The 12,847-nt window shown below is 43.1% G+C and overlaps 1 long non-coding RNA gene across 1 annotated transcript; it reads right to left on the bottom strand.

Annotated features, from left to right (window-relative positions):
• Window positions 1–3,090: 3,090 nt before the first annotated feature.
• LOC139363901 (uncharacterized) lies at window positions 3,091–11,904 on the bottom strand. Its single transcript, XR_011625070.1, has 2 exons — window positions 11,578–11,904; window positions 3,091–3,184 (listed from the first exon to the last, which is right to left on the bottom strand). It is a non-coding gene; the product is annotated as an uncharacterized lncRNA (long non-coding RNA).
• Window positions 11,905–12,847: the final 943 nt, after the last annotated feature.

A 12,847-nucleotide genomic window follows, 5' to 3' on the forward strand; every position in this document is an offset into this window, starting at 1 on the left:
ATCCTGATGGACCTCAAGGGGTAAGGCCACTAAAGGAGTCAGAACTGGCTGCAGAGGCAATCGCGGTCTCCGTGGATTGCACAAGAGACACTTCCAGCCCATCTCCCATCTCCAAGTGTGCCTCTGGGGGAAACTGGAGAGGAAGAAATGTGGAACTGCCAGTGACAGCAGAGGCTTTTGATTAAGGAAAACAAATGAAGTGGAAGCTTTGTCTTTCACATTCCCCAAAACAGTTTTCCAAAAGAATAATGTATATTTAAAAAAAAAAAAAAAAGGAGTAGAAATGTTCAGTGCTTCAGCCTGGAAGGCCAGATGGGGAAGGCAAATAAATCGTGCTTTCAACAAGAAGGGCAGTGCTGTCAAGCTAGACAGGGAATGGGATTCGCTATTGTCCTTATCTCTTCTCATTCAATGACATAAGTTACAAACTGTATGGAAATAGATGGCAGAATGAATCAATTACCTCCACTTGTTAACCCTTTTCCAAATACATACCATAGCTGGTTTAGCAAATTTGGTCTCTTGCCTATGCTGGTGCCATCTGATAAGCGCCTTCTTGTTCCTCAGGGTCCAGTTCAAATGCCCCCTCCTCTGTGAGGCCTCCCTGGACTCCCCCAGGTAGTGCCTACAGCCCCTTCTCCTTTGTTCCCATGGCCTTCATCCATACTCTCCATATTGTCATCTAGTTATGTCATCTTGTCATCTAGTTATATCATCTAGTTATCTTGTCATCTAGTTATGTCATCTTGTCATCTAGTTATGTATCTGTCTCAAGTAAACTGGAACTCCTGGAAGGTAAAAGCCAGATCTTGCTGATTTTCTCATCTATAGTACCTAAAAAAATGCCTACAAGGAAACAGGTGGATGGACAGATGCACAGATGCCAGAGGGAGCCAGAGGGGCCACTGTTCTGAAAAGGAATCTTTGTCAACAAGAGAGCTGCCCACCCATGAGACAGACTCCTATAGGCAGAGTCATCCTTTCTGGAAGCTTGGAAGGGCTGTCAGCAAGATCTCTGCCAGTCTCCTCTGTGTCTCTATTTATACCTCGGGGCCAGGAGACAGGATGAGGCTGTCTGAACTCAAGGATAATGATCAGCAAATAATAGGCCCTCCATTTATTCTTGGCAAAGATCCCCAGAGGTTAGGTTTCCTCTAGAAAGTAGCCACTGACAGAGGGAAATTCTACTTTTTAAATTCTGTTATTTTCAAAGAAATTGACAGAAGCTTTAAATATCTTCTTGGTAGTCTTTAAGTCTCCAAAACTCACCCATAAGCAAAAAGACTACAGGCACTGCAAAAGCTGCTGACTCAAAAAATCTCAGGAGGTTAATGGAAAGGAAACACCAAAACAAAAAGAAAAACTAAAGGGGTACAAGAGCATGGATTTTTTTTTTAATCAGGAGAGAGGATGTAAAATCATCAGCCTATTCAAGTATTTTATTTTTTGCAGGGATTTTGCTTTGTGTTTTAATTTCTAATTTTTGTGGGTATATAGGTGTATATATATTTATGGCGTACATGAGATGTTTTGATACAGGATTATAATGTCTAATAATCACATTATGAAAGATGAGGTATCCATTCCCTTAAGCATTTATCCTTGTGTTACAAACAATCCAATTATACTTTGTTATTTTTAAATGTGCAATTAAATTTTTGACTAGTCACCCTGTTGTGCTATCTAATACTAGGCCTTATTCAATTATTTTGTACCCATTAACCATCCTGCCCACCCCCACTAACTACCCTGCCCAGTCCCTGGTAACCATCCTTCTACTCTCTATCTCCATGGGTTCAATTATTTTGATTTTTAGATGCCACAAATAAGTGAGAACATGCGACATTTGTCTTTCTGTGCCTGACTTGTTCACTTAATATAATGATCTCCATTTCCATCCATGTTGTTGCAAATGACTGAATAGCCTTCTTTTTTATGGCTGAATAGTACTCCATTATGCATAAGCATATTTTCTTTATCCATTCACCTGTGGATGGACAGTTAGGTGGCTTCCAAATCTTGGCTATTATGAACAATGCTGCAACAAACATGGGAGTGCAAATCTCTCTTCAATATATTGATTTCCTTTCTTTGGGGTATGTAGACAGCAGTAGGTTTGCTGGATCATATGGTAGCTCTATTTTTGGTTTTTTGAGGAATCTCCAAACTGTTCTCCATAGTGGTTGTACTAATTTACATTCCCACCAACAGTGTATGCGGTTTCCCCTCTCTCCACATCCTCACCAGCATTTATTATTGCCTGTCTTTTGGATAAAAGCCGTTTTAAGTGGGGTGAGATGATATCTCATTGCAGTTTTGATCTGGAGCCAGTTCTGACTCCTTTAGTGGCCTTGACCCTTGAGGTCCATCAGGATGAACCCTTGTCTGGGCTTTGCTCTTTGGTAAGATTTTTCTGTAAATGTGTTCTCTTTGGAAGGACAGACATTTTCTCGGGTTTTTTTTCCCTTGGACCGCCAGCCCACGCCATCTCATTTCTCTGATGATCAGTGATGTTCAGCACCTTTTCATATATCTGTTTGCTATTTGCATGTCTTTTGAGAAATGTCTATTCAAATCTTTTGCCAATTTTTTAATCAGATTATTAGATTTTTTTCTATAGAGTTTTTTGAGCTCCTTATATATCCTGGTTATTAATCCTTGTCAGACAGGTAGTTTGCAAACATTTTCTCCCATTCTGTGGGTTGTCTCTTCACTTTGTTGATTGTTTTCTTTGCAGTGCAGGGTTTTTTATTTTTTAACATGATATGATCCCTTTTGTTCATTTTTGCTTTGGTTCCCTGTGTTTTTGGGATATTACTCAAGAAATCTTTGCCCAGACCAAGGTCCTGGTGAGTTTCCCCAATATTTCTTATAGTAGTTTCATAGTTTGAGGTCTTAGATTTAATTATTTAATCCATTTTATTTGATTTTTTTGTATATGGTGAGAGATAGGGGTCTAGTTTCATTCTTCTGCATATGGATATTACATTTTCCCAGCGCTATTTATTGAAGAAACTGTCTTTTCCCCAGTGTATGTTCTTCGCACCTTTGTGAAAAATGAGTTCACTGTAGGTGGGTGGATTTGTTTCAATGTTCTCTATTCTGTTTCTTCGGTCTATGTGTCTCTTTTAATGCCTGTACCATGCTGTTTTGGTTACTGTAGCTCTGTTCAAGTATTTTAATTCTGTAATGGGGCAAGTAAAAAAAAGTCTAGTAAATACTTGGGCTTATATTTAATGGATCTAAATATATACACATACACATACACACATACACACACACACACACACACACACACAGAGTATAAAGCAGCTATTAACCTAAATTGCTAAAACCTCAATATGCTCCCTTTTGGGAAAAGAAGCAAAAGCTCCAATAATTAAGAGCACATGTCAGACAGACCTGAATTGATTTGCACTCCACAGCCTGCTAACTGTGAGACCCTGAGCAAGTTACTCAACCTCTCTGAGCTTCAGTTTCTTTAGCGATAAAAGGGGTTGTTGTGAGGCTTACTGAGGTGCTGCATGTAAAAGATCTCAGCACAGTGCCAGGCACGGAGAAGACATTTAGTGGTGTCAGTGTTAGTAGTAGAAGTCTTCAAATTCATTATCATCATCCTCACCGTAATAGGAAAGCAAATGGATAGCAGGAATTTACGAAGAAAGGAAAAAGTCCCAGTTGCATGAAGAATCTCCTTTCTTCTATAGCTTCATCTTCTGTTTATCAGATGTATTGGTCTTTCTCTCTATAGGATCCTCAATAATAAAGATCCAAGTGTGGTCACGGAATTTACCAGAAAGGGTAACACATTTGATCAAGCTTTTCAACCAAATGGTTGAGACAGGAAGGGTTTCTCTTTCAAGTATCAGTTACCAGTAAAAACCCCAAACTCTAGTAGGAGCTGAGTTCTACAAGGTTAAATTGTTCATTGGCTTCAGGAGGCCTGAGAGACTGCTTAATCACAAGTTCCTTTCCAGAAGTCACATCAGAGAGTTCCCACTTGTTATGTCTCCTACCGTCTGGAGGGATAGAATACACACCCCAAAAGGAGACCTTTTTTGGCATTAAAAATGAAGTGCCAACCTCAATCACGAGCCCCAGTTCATGGACTTAATAGAATCCCTTACAGTACTCTGCCACCAGAGAAAACATCCTCCTCAATTTTGTTATAGGTTTTCAAGGGCTAAAAATCACACATTTAAACAGAGTGTATAGTGTGTGTGTGTGCGTGCGTGTATGCAGACACACACACAGCAAAAGTGGGTATGAGGATTATAAGCCATGACCCACAACTGACTCTGCCTGTTAGGTCAAGGATACTCCCAACTTGCCCAAGTCAGTTCATCTGTGCCAGGGAAAAAAAACAACAAGAAGAATGAAACCCAGCCAACCTACAAGTATTAGTACCAATCATCAAGAAGATGCAAATAAACCAAATGACACATTTCTACAACCTTTGTTTTTATCTGACTTTAAAATGAATAATATAGGTTGACATGGGGTCAGTTGTTTTTGTTCTTTCCTTTCACAGTTAATCAATTTTTAGCACTTTGTGGGGAGGGGGGCAAATGACAATTACAATATAATTGCATTTCATAAGCACAGATCAACTGATGATTGCTGAATTATACTTGGTAAGAAAAAGGAGCCATTCTCGGGTGAAAAACATGTTGGATAAAAAGAGGGGATAATGGTAGATAATTGGGAGTTGGCTTCTGTCTCCATATTACACGTGTGAATGTATATATACATATAAACATGTTTATGTAGCAAAGGAACTCCAATATTATGTATGTCGAGGTATAACATTCATGTGTTAATATAAGAGTGGTCTATAATGTCTATGTACAAGGAGGTTGTGTTAGTCTGTTTGTGTTGCTACATAAATATCTGAAGCTGGGTAATTTGTAAACGAAGGTGGTTTATTTGGCTCACAGTTCTGCAGGCTGTACAAGCATGGCACTCCTATCTGCTTGGCTTCTGGCAAGGCCTCAGGAAGCTCACAACCATAGAAGCAGCAGAAAGGGAAGCCAGCATATCACATGGCGAGAGAGGGAGCAAGAGAGAAAGTGAGGAGGTGCCAGGCTCTTCTAAACAACCAGATCTCATGTGAACTCACAGAGAGCTCACTCATGACCTTGAGGATAGCACCAAGCCATTCATAAGGGATCCTCTCACAACACCCAGACACCTCCCACCAGGCACCATATTGGAAGTCACATTTCAACATACGATTTGAAGGGAACAAAACATCCAAACCATATCAGATGTATCCGTGTGGCCCTGTGCATGTCTGTGGGCACGGAGCAGTTCGTGTGTGTGAACGGTACACGCACGTACTCTTGGGAAGCTTCATCCTCACAAAAGAATTTGTCTCATGAGCCCTATGTGCTGCTGACATACAGCCTTGTTTTAAGAAACATGTTTTCCATTTATATGGTTTATTATCCCCTTGTTTCCTTTCTCAAGTAAAGAAATACTAAACCGGCCGGGCGCGGTGGCTCACGCCTGTAATCCCAGCACTTTGGGAGGCCGAGGCGGGCGGATCACAAGGTCAGGAGATCGAGACCACGGTGAAACCCCGTCTCTACTAAAAATACAAAAAATTAGCCGGGCGCGGTTGTGGGCGCCTGTAGTCCCAGCTACTCGGGAGGCTGAGGCAGGAGAATGGCGTGAACCCGGGAGGCGGAGCTTGCAGTGAGCCGAGATCGCGCCACTGCACTCCAGCCTGGGCGACAGAGCGAGACTCCGTCTCAAAAAAAAAAAAAAAAAAAAAAAAAAAAAAAAAAAAAAAAAAAAAGAAATACTAAACCTTCAGCTCCTTCCCCACTCCCCACCAGATCACCTGCCATTGCTGGGAAAGGGCAGTTCTTCTGACTCTTGCAGAACCATGACTCAAACCATCCTCCTCTGGAGACATCCAAAGGCAGCCCTGTCCCAGGCCTGCATGACTGTCTCTATGGATCCAAATCCTTTCTCCTGAGGGCCCTTCTCTGCCCTAGTAGAGGGGAGATTTTGGTGGGAAGTCTCATGCAGGCAGCCTCCATGGGACGTGTGACATCTGGATCCAATAATGCCTTGTAATAAAGTACCTCCTGCAGCCAGGGATCAAGTCACAGCCCCTGTATTCGTGGTGGAAGTCATCTGTCTCCCTACATTACTGAGTCTCTTAAGAGGATATGGATTTAAGGTCTGACTTTTCTATAAACATGGCCCCGCTGCCCTTGAGAAAATGTGGGGAATTCTGCATCTGGTGACGGATTTGTGTCCTCTATATGCCCACTCTCCTGAAGCCAGGGGTGCAGTCCGCGTTGTCCTGATTCTCCATCTCTCCTTAGCCTGCAGAAGCTCTCCTGAGCACAGGGCAGAATGTTCTCTCCACCCTCTGCTTCCTTGGTTTCTTGAGAGACAAGGGGAAGAATGACTTTCCCACTGACAGTGTCACTACCTCTTTCCCAGCCACACTGAGTAAACATCAGCAGGGTACACTCTAGTCATGCCCTAGGTGGTTGTTCTTAAACGTCTCCACTGTTCCAGCTGCACTCCTGAATTTCTCCTAGGGCCCTCCCTCACACACTCAATCTCCCACCTTCAGCCCAGAGGCACTCCCCATGCTCAGTGGAGCCCCATCATCATGAATTCTCCTGAAATCTTCTCTACTCTCACCACACACATGCCAGTCTTTTGAGTCCTATGTCCCTAGAGGTGATGGGCAATGATATGTGGCTCAGTTAATGTAATTATCACCTGATGCATTTGCTTGCTAAAAGGTTATCTTTTATCAAGAATAAAACCCAGCCGGGCGTGGTGGCTCAAGCCTGTAATCCCAGCACTTTGGGAGGCCGAGACGGGCAGATCACGAGGTCAGGAGATCGAGACTATCCTGGCTAACACAGTGAAACCCCATCTCTACTAAAAAAATACAAAAAACTAGCCGGGTGAGGTGGCGGGAGCCTGTAGTCCCAGCTACTTGGGAGGCTGAGGCAGGAGAATGGTGTAAACCCGGGAGGCGGAGCTTGCAGTGAGCTGAGATCCGGCCACTGCACTCCAGCCTGGGCGACAGAGCGAGACTCCATCTCAACAAAAAAAAAAAAAAAAAAAAAGAATAAAACCCATACAAGGTAAAATTAGAGGTGAGGTTCTAAGAATTCAGTGTAGGCCAAAAAGGAGCCATTATAGGGTACAGTAATATTTCGGTTGTCTTATGCTATCCTGTGCAAAGGGTCACCAACTCCCTCCCCAGCACAGCAGGGGGGGATAGATGACCACAGGGACATGCTTCTCCAAAAAGGTTGAGTGTTCCTGATCCTCACCCCAACCCCTGACCCCGCTCAAAACCACACATGGAGCCTCTCTCACTCCCACATGGAGGGTGGCCTTCCTCACCCTGTGGTCAGGGAGTCCAGCAGACAAACAGCACTCCAGGGGCCAGCAAGCCTCATGTGCTTCCCCCAGGGCGCCACCAAGGAGTCAGGGTACAGGAACTTGGAGGCCAAGCAATCAAAAACACTTTTGGCAGCAATACAAGGGCCATCAGGAAGCTAATTTAGATCCCGCCTGGCTGAATAGGGTCTGGAAGGAACAGAGAATAAGAAAATTATGCAGTGAATTGTCAGAAGGCAGCAAAGACCTGAGGCCTTGGTCTTAATCATATTCCATGTAAAGAAGTTCTGGCATGGTGCATGCATGAGACCTGCCAAATCTTGAGTAATGGGAACAACAAGGGAGGAAAGAAAAGGAGGGCTGAGATCAACTGATGGGGAGAGGGAAGTCAGTGTCTAGGTGGTGCCAAACATCCGGGTAAACTGCAAAATGTTTAAGCCAATAACCAGCCATTTTGTCTGTAGAATAGAAAATGTCTAGGTCACATCATTGTGATTTTGTTTTATTTTGTTCTTCAGTGTTTGTGCAGATGTTTGAACTTTCCTTGAGGGCATAACCAGGTTTGTTTATTTTCAGGTGTCTCCAGCTTCCAGCACTTAATACATCTCGGGTCCCTAGTATGTACTCTACATATGTTTAAGGAAGGAAGAGAGGGAGGGGAAAGCCACGTACAGATTATGGCAAACTCTTATATGATGACCAAAAAATGTGTTATCTAAACTGGGACGACCTTGAGAGTCAAAGGGAGTGCTAATATTGGCCCAGGAAAATCAGGTCAAATGGTCACCCTTCTTAATGACCAATTATGTATGAAGGAAAGGAGGCATTAGAAAGGAAATTTCCTTGTTATTTTCTAAACACTGTAAGTTAGATAAGCTTAGAGTGCAGATGGAACGGCAAGAAGGTCAATGCGGCTAGAGCAGAGAGAAGAAGGTAGAGAGTGAGAAAATGAAGTAGAAGGGTCAACAGGAACTTGGACTTCATTCTAGGTGTGATGTGGAACCATTAGGGTGTCGGGGGTTAACTGGGTGAGTGACAAATTTGATTTACATTTTAAAAGATCTGTCTGGGCCGCACGTGGTGGCTCACGCCTGTAATCCCAGCACTTTGGAAGGCTCAGGCATGTGGATCACCTGAGGTCAGGAGTTCAAGATCAGCCTGACCAACATGGTGAAACCCCGTCTCCACTAAAAATACAAAAAAATTAGCTGGGCATGGTGGTGCACACCTGTAATCCCAGCTACTCAGGAGGCTGAGGCAGGAGAATTGCTTGAATCCGGGAGGCGGAGGTTGCAGTGAGCCGAGATCATCCCATTGCACTCCAGCCTGGGCAACAAGAATGAGACTCTGTCTCAAAAACAAATAAATATGTCTGGCTACAGTGTGGAGAATGAGTTGGAGGGACAAGGGTAGCATCAAACCATGTGGTTGTCCAAGTGAGAGAGGATGGTGACTTGGGCTGGTGGGTAGCAGGGAGAGTGTTGCAGAGGAGGTGGAACGAAGGGGATGGTTTCACAATAATTGGTCTAGGTTGAGTTGCAGGTCTTTGCTCATGCAATGGACATAGGTGGTAAGGTAAAGAGAGGCATCGAGGATGAGTCCTAGGTTTAGAGCCTGAGCCACCAGCTGGGTAGAAGGTGGTATCTCTTACCTACCTGGGAAAACCATGGGAGGTTGATAAGCCGGGGAGGCCTTTACTGACCTTCTTCTAAAAAAGAATTGTAGAGTTGTAACACTATCTACAAGAGCTCTGCAGTATCATGCCTTGTGTCATGGGTTAAGCCATGTCCAAAGGAAAGTCCCTGAAAGCCAGGACAGAGACCAGAGTCACAGCTTGACTCTCATAGTCCAGATGTACTGCTTGCTGATGGCTCCACTGTTGTTTCTCCAAACCTTGGATCCTAAACCCTGTGTCATGTCTAAAGACTAGGACTACTCTTTTGCTCCACCTTCCTATATTCCGGACTTTTGGCTGCCAGTCTCTGGCCATACTCTGCCTCTGTCCCTTGCCTGACACAGACCTTCATCTACTGCAGGCCTATGGAATCAAAGAAATCCAACCTTCACAAGCCTACCAGCTCCTTCCTGTTTACATTTTTCTCCACCTTCCCAAATGTGCAGCTTGTAACCTACCTTAGGCCCTCTCTTGACCTTTCTTAGGCTAGTTTGAATCTAGAGTTTCTTCTCATGGAACTCCTGTACCAAGGTTCTGTTGGAAGTTTGGTAAGCAGTCACACTGGTGACTGTTTTCTCTGCCAAACACATTCTCTTGGTTCCTCTGCTGCTCCTAAAGCTATTATTATCCACCCATAAGGTCTATGCCAGCCACTCCATTTACAATTTCAACCTCCATCTAGCCATCCAATCCCCTGAACCTTGCCCTTTTGTTTTCTAAATGACATTCTAACTACTATATCATATATTCATCTAGTATACTATTTCTTTATTTCTGCCTCCTCCAATAGAATTTAACTTCCAAGAAAGCAGGAATTTTTGCCTGTCTTGTTTTTTTGATCACTCCTCAAGGCCCGGAACAGTGTCTGACACATAATATTATTGAATGGATCAATTAATAGGAAATTCATTGGTAGTTAAGAATCTAGTCTGTGGTCTTAGTACTAGGTTTGAATTTCAGCTTCACCTTTTACTAGCTATGTGACTTAGAGCAAGTTTATTAACTTTTTATACCTCATTTCTATCTGTAAAAACAGAAAAAAATGGCAACTACTTCACAGGATTGTGGATGAGAAAATGCATGGAATGTGCTTAGCATAGTAGCTAGAATACAGAAAGTATTGTGTGGATGGCATCTATTACCTTCAACCTTGGTGGATGAATTAGACTTTGAAATAATCAAAACGCCACCTGGACCAAAAACTGGTAAATAAAGTGGTTGTAATATGAATGATTCTCTTTTGTGGTTCATAGACCAGCTTTACAAAAACAATTCTGGAAAGAAAAAAAAAATAGCTACATTTATGTTTTAATCAATTCCAACATGGCCACCTGGACGGGCAACACCCACTTGGCAGCATACATTGACATATTTGTGAAACCAATAGAGTCCCAGTAGTAGAGATAAAAAGCCCTTGGAAGTCCTCTGCTGGACCTCCTGTTTTACCAACTCACTTTGTTGCTTTTCTGCCAAGAAGAACCAAGTATTCTCTGAGTATCTGGGTCAAGAGCCTCTGGAGAGAGTGTCGAAGAGGCTTTACAGAGAGGATATCTCAGAAAGTGATACCCTGAACCAGACCATGCAGTAACCTGAGTGTCATGAAGGTCTAGAAACCCAACCTGGGGAGCAGCAATCAGACACGGGACAGCTCATTTGCAGAACAGACTTTCTGGGGCCCGGAGGAGGAGGAAGGGCAGATTCACCCTGGATGGGCTGACCACCAGCCACCACATTAGACCTCTGCGGCCTTAATTCCTCTCCCCTCTCCTTTGACACTTCAGGGGAGAGAGGGTGAGGATAAAGCAAGGCCCAGAGTGACACATTCTACCCTACCACCCTGAAAAGATACAAAGTGCAGGATTCTTCCATTCTAGTCGTGCCCACTGTCCTTCTCCAGGGCCAAGAATATTCTTCAAACTGTATTAGAGGATCAAAAAGGGACTTGGAGACTGTCCTTCCTCATTTTAGAGGGAGGGAAATGAAGCCCAGAAAGAAGGGTGTAGGGTGGCCCACCCATATCCCCTCAACTCACCCAGAAGCCTCCTGCAGACAGTTCTCATACCCACCAACGACCTCCTGCACCCTCTGCCTGAGGGTGTCCTCTGGCCCCGCAAGCATGTTCAGCCTACAGGCAGAACAGGCCAGATGTGCCTGAGAGTTAATACCCCAGAAGTGACCCTCAATCTACCAGGGAGATAATTTAAGATCCATTCCACAGAGTTTCTTAGAGGGTCCCAGCAGGACTGAGTCACAGTTTTCTGCACAAGCAAATCTGCACAGTTACATCCCCTTCATCAGCCTTCCTCCCTTCCCTTGCCCACCTCCCCACTCCTTCACCAGTCTATCATTTGGCTATTGCCGCAACATGCTATATAACCAGGGGTATGCTGGAGCCAGCAGAGACCACACCCAAGAGTCAATTGTTTAAAAAGCCAATTTTATGAGCCTGTTAAGCACAGCTCCTATTAAAAATTAAATTCTATAAACTTACAAATTATATTTAAAACAAAGATACTCACTTATCACATCCTAATTATATTTTTCTGTTGTTTATGCTTTTTATGTTATTTACGTGTCTTGTGTTATGTAGGTCAAGCATCCCTAATCTGAAAATCCAAAATCCAAAATGTGCCAAGGTTCAAAACTTTTTGGAACTGGGAAGAGATGCTCCTCAGTACACAATGCTTCCATCATATACAATTCCACATTCTGTGACATCACATTGGTAGCCAGAAGTCAGCTATAGTGGGAATATTATCACCGTTTACACCATAGAAATCAGCGTCAGAGCTTGAGATACTGCCGTGTTAGAAAGTGATGGACACAATATTAGTAACATAGACTAAACTTTGTGTCATGTTTATAACCCTTACATTATAAATACCACAATGTAATAGGAAAATATTTTTTCAGTTTGTAAAAACTGTTATCTGATTCTGCAAAGAAGTCACTCACGTGATTGACAAATACATCTTAGTTGTTTCATTTTCATCATACTTGTTAACAAAAATAGCAATGAACATTCATGTCAGCCAGGAGGTTCTGCTGATTTGGGCCAGGCTTGGCTGATCTGTGCTGGACTGGTCATGCATCTGTACTCAGCTGGTGGATCTGTGCCAGCAGGGTCCCCTGGGAGTAAGAGCGTCTAGAATGGGCTCGCCACGGTTGACTGGTTCCCCTCTAGGTGGCCTCTCACATCCACTTGTCTCCCATCTCCCTCCATCAGGCCAGCCTGGGCATATTGTCAGGGAACTCTCTAAGTACCAAGAGAGGAATCAAAAACATACAAGTGCCAGCAACTACTCCCTCCATTTGGTGCAACAAGGAAATTGTAAAAACAATAAGATATTATCTGTCACTTGTTGAGGACTTACTACATACCAAGCACAGTGCTAAGCAGTTTAAATATTTAACAGGAGATTAATTCGGGAGTTTTCTGACCTAGTTCAGGCACCAAATTTTAAAATAATAGGGAGAAATACCTTCCTATTCCAAAGAGAACTGCTAAACCAGAGGCTGTAATCATGTTTGTTTCCTTGAACCCCTTTGGCAATTTAGTGAAGACTGGGGACCTCTTCTCAGGATAATTATTTTTAATGCACACAACAAAACACATAGGATTATAAAGGACATTAAATATGTTGAAGATCATTATTAAAATAATTTAATGTTGCAATATCATAATATGCAGACTTATTAGCACAATAAAAAGATCTAAGGAAGAATCTCACAACTACCATAACGTTAAAGTTGTGATGCGCATAAATAATAGTTTCTGCAACAAGTGAT

The sequence above is a fragment of the Macaca nemestrina genome, chromosome 6 (assembly GCF_043159975.1).
Source record: "Macaca nemestrina isolate mMacNem1 chromosome 6, mMacNem.hap1, whole genome shotgun sequence".
NCBI lineage: Eukaryota > Metazoa > Chordata > Mammalia > Primates > Cercopithecidae > Macaca > Macaca nemestrina.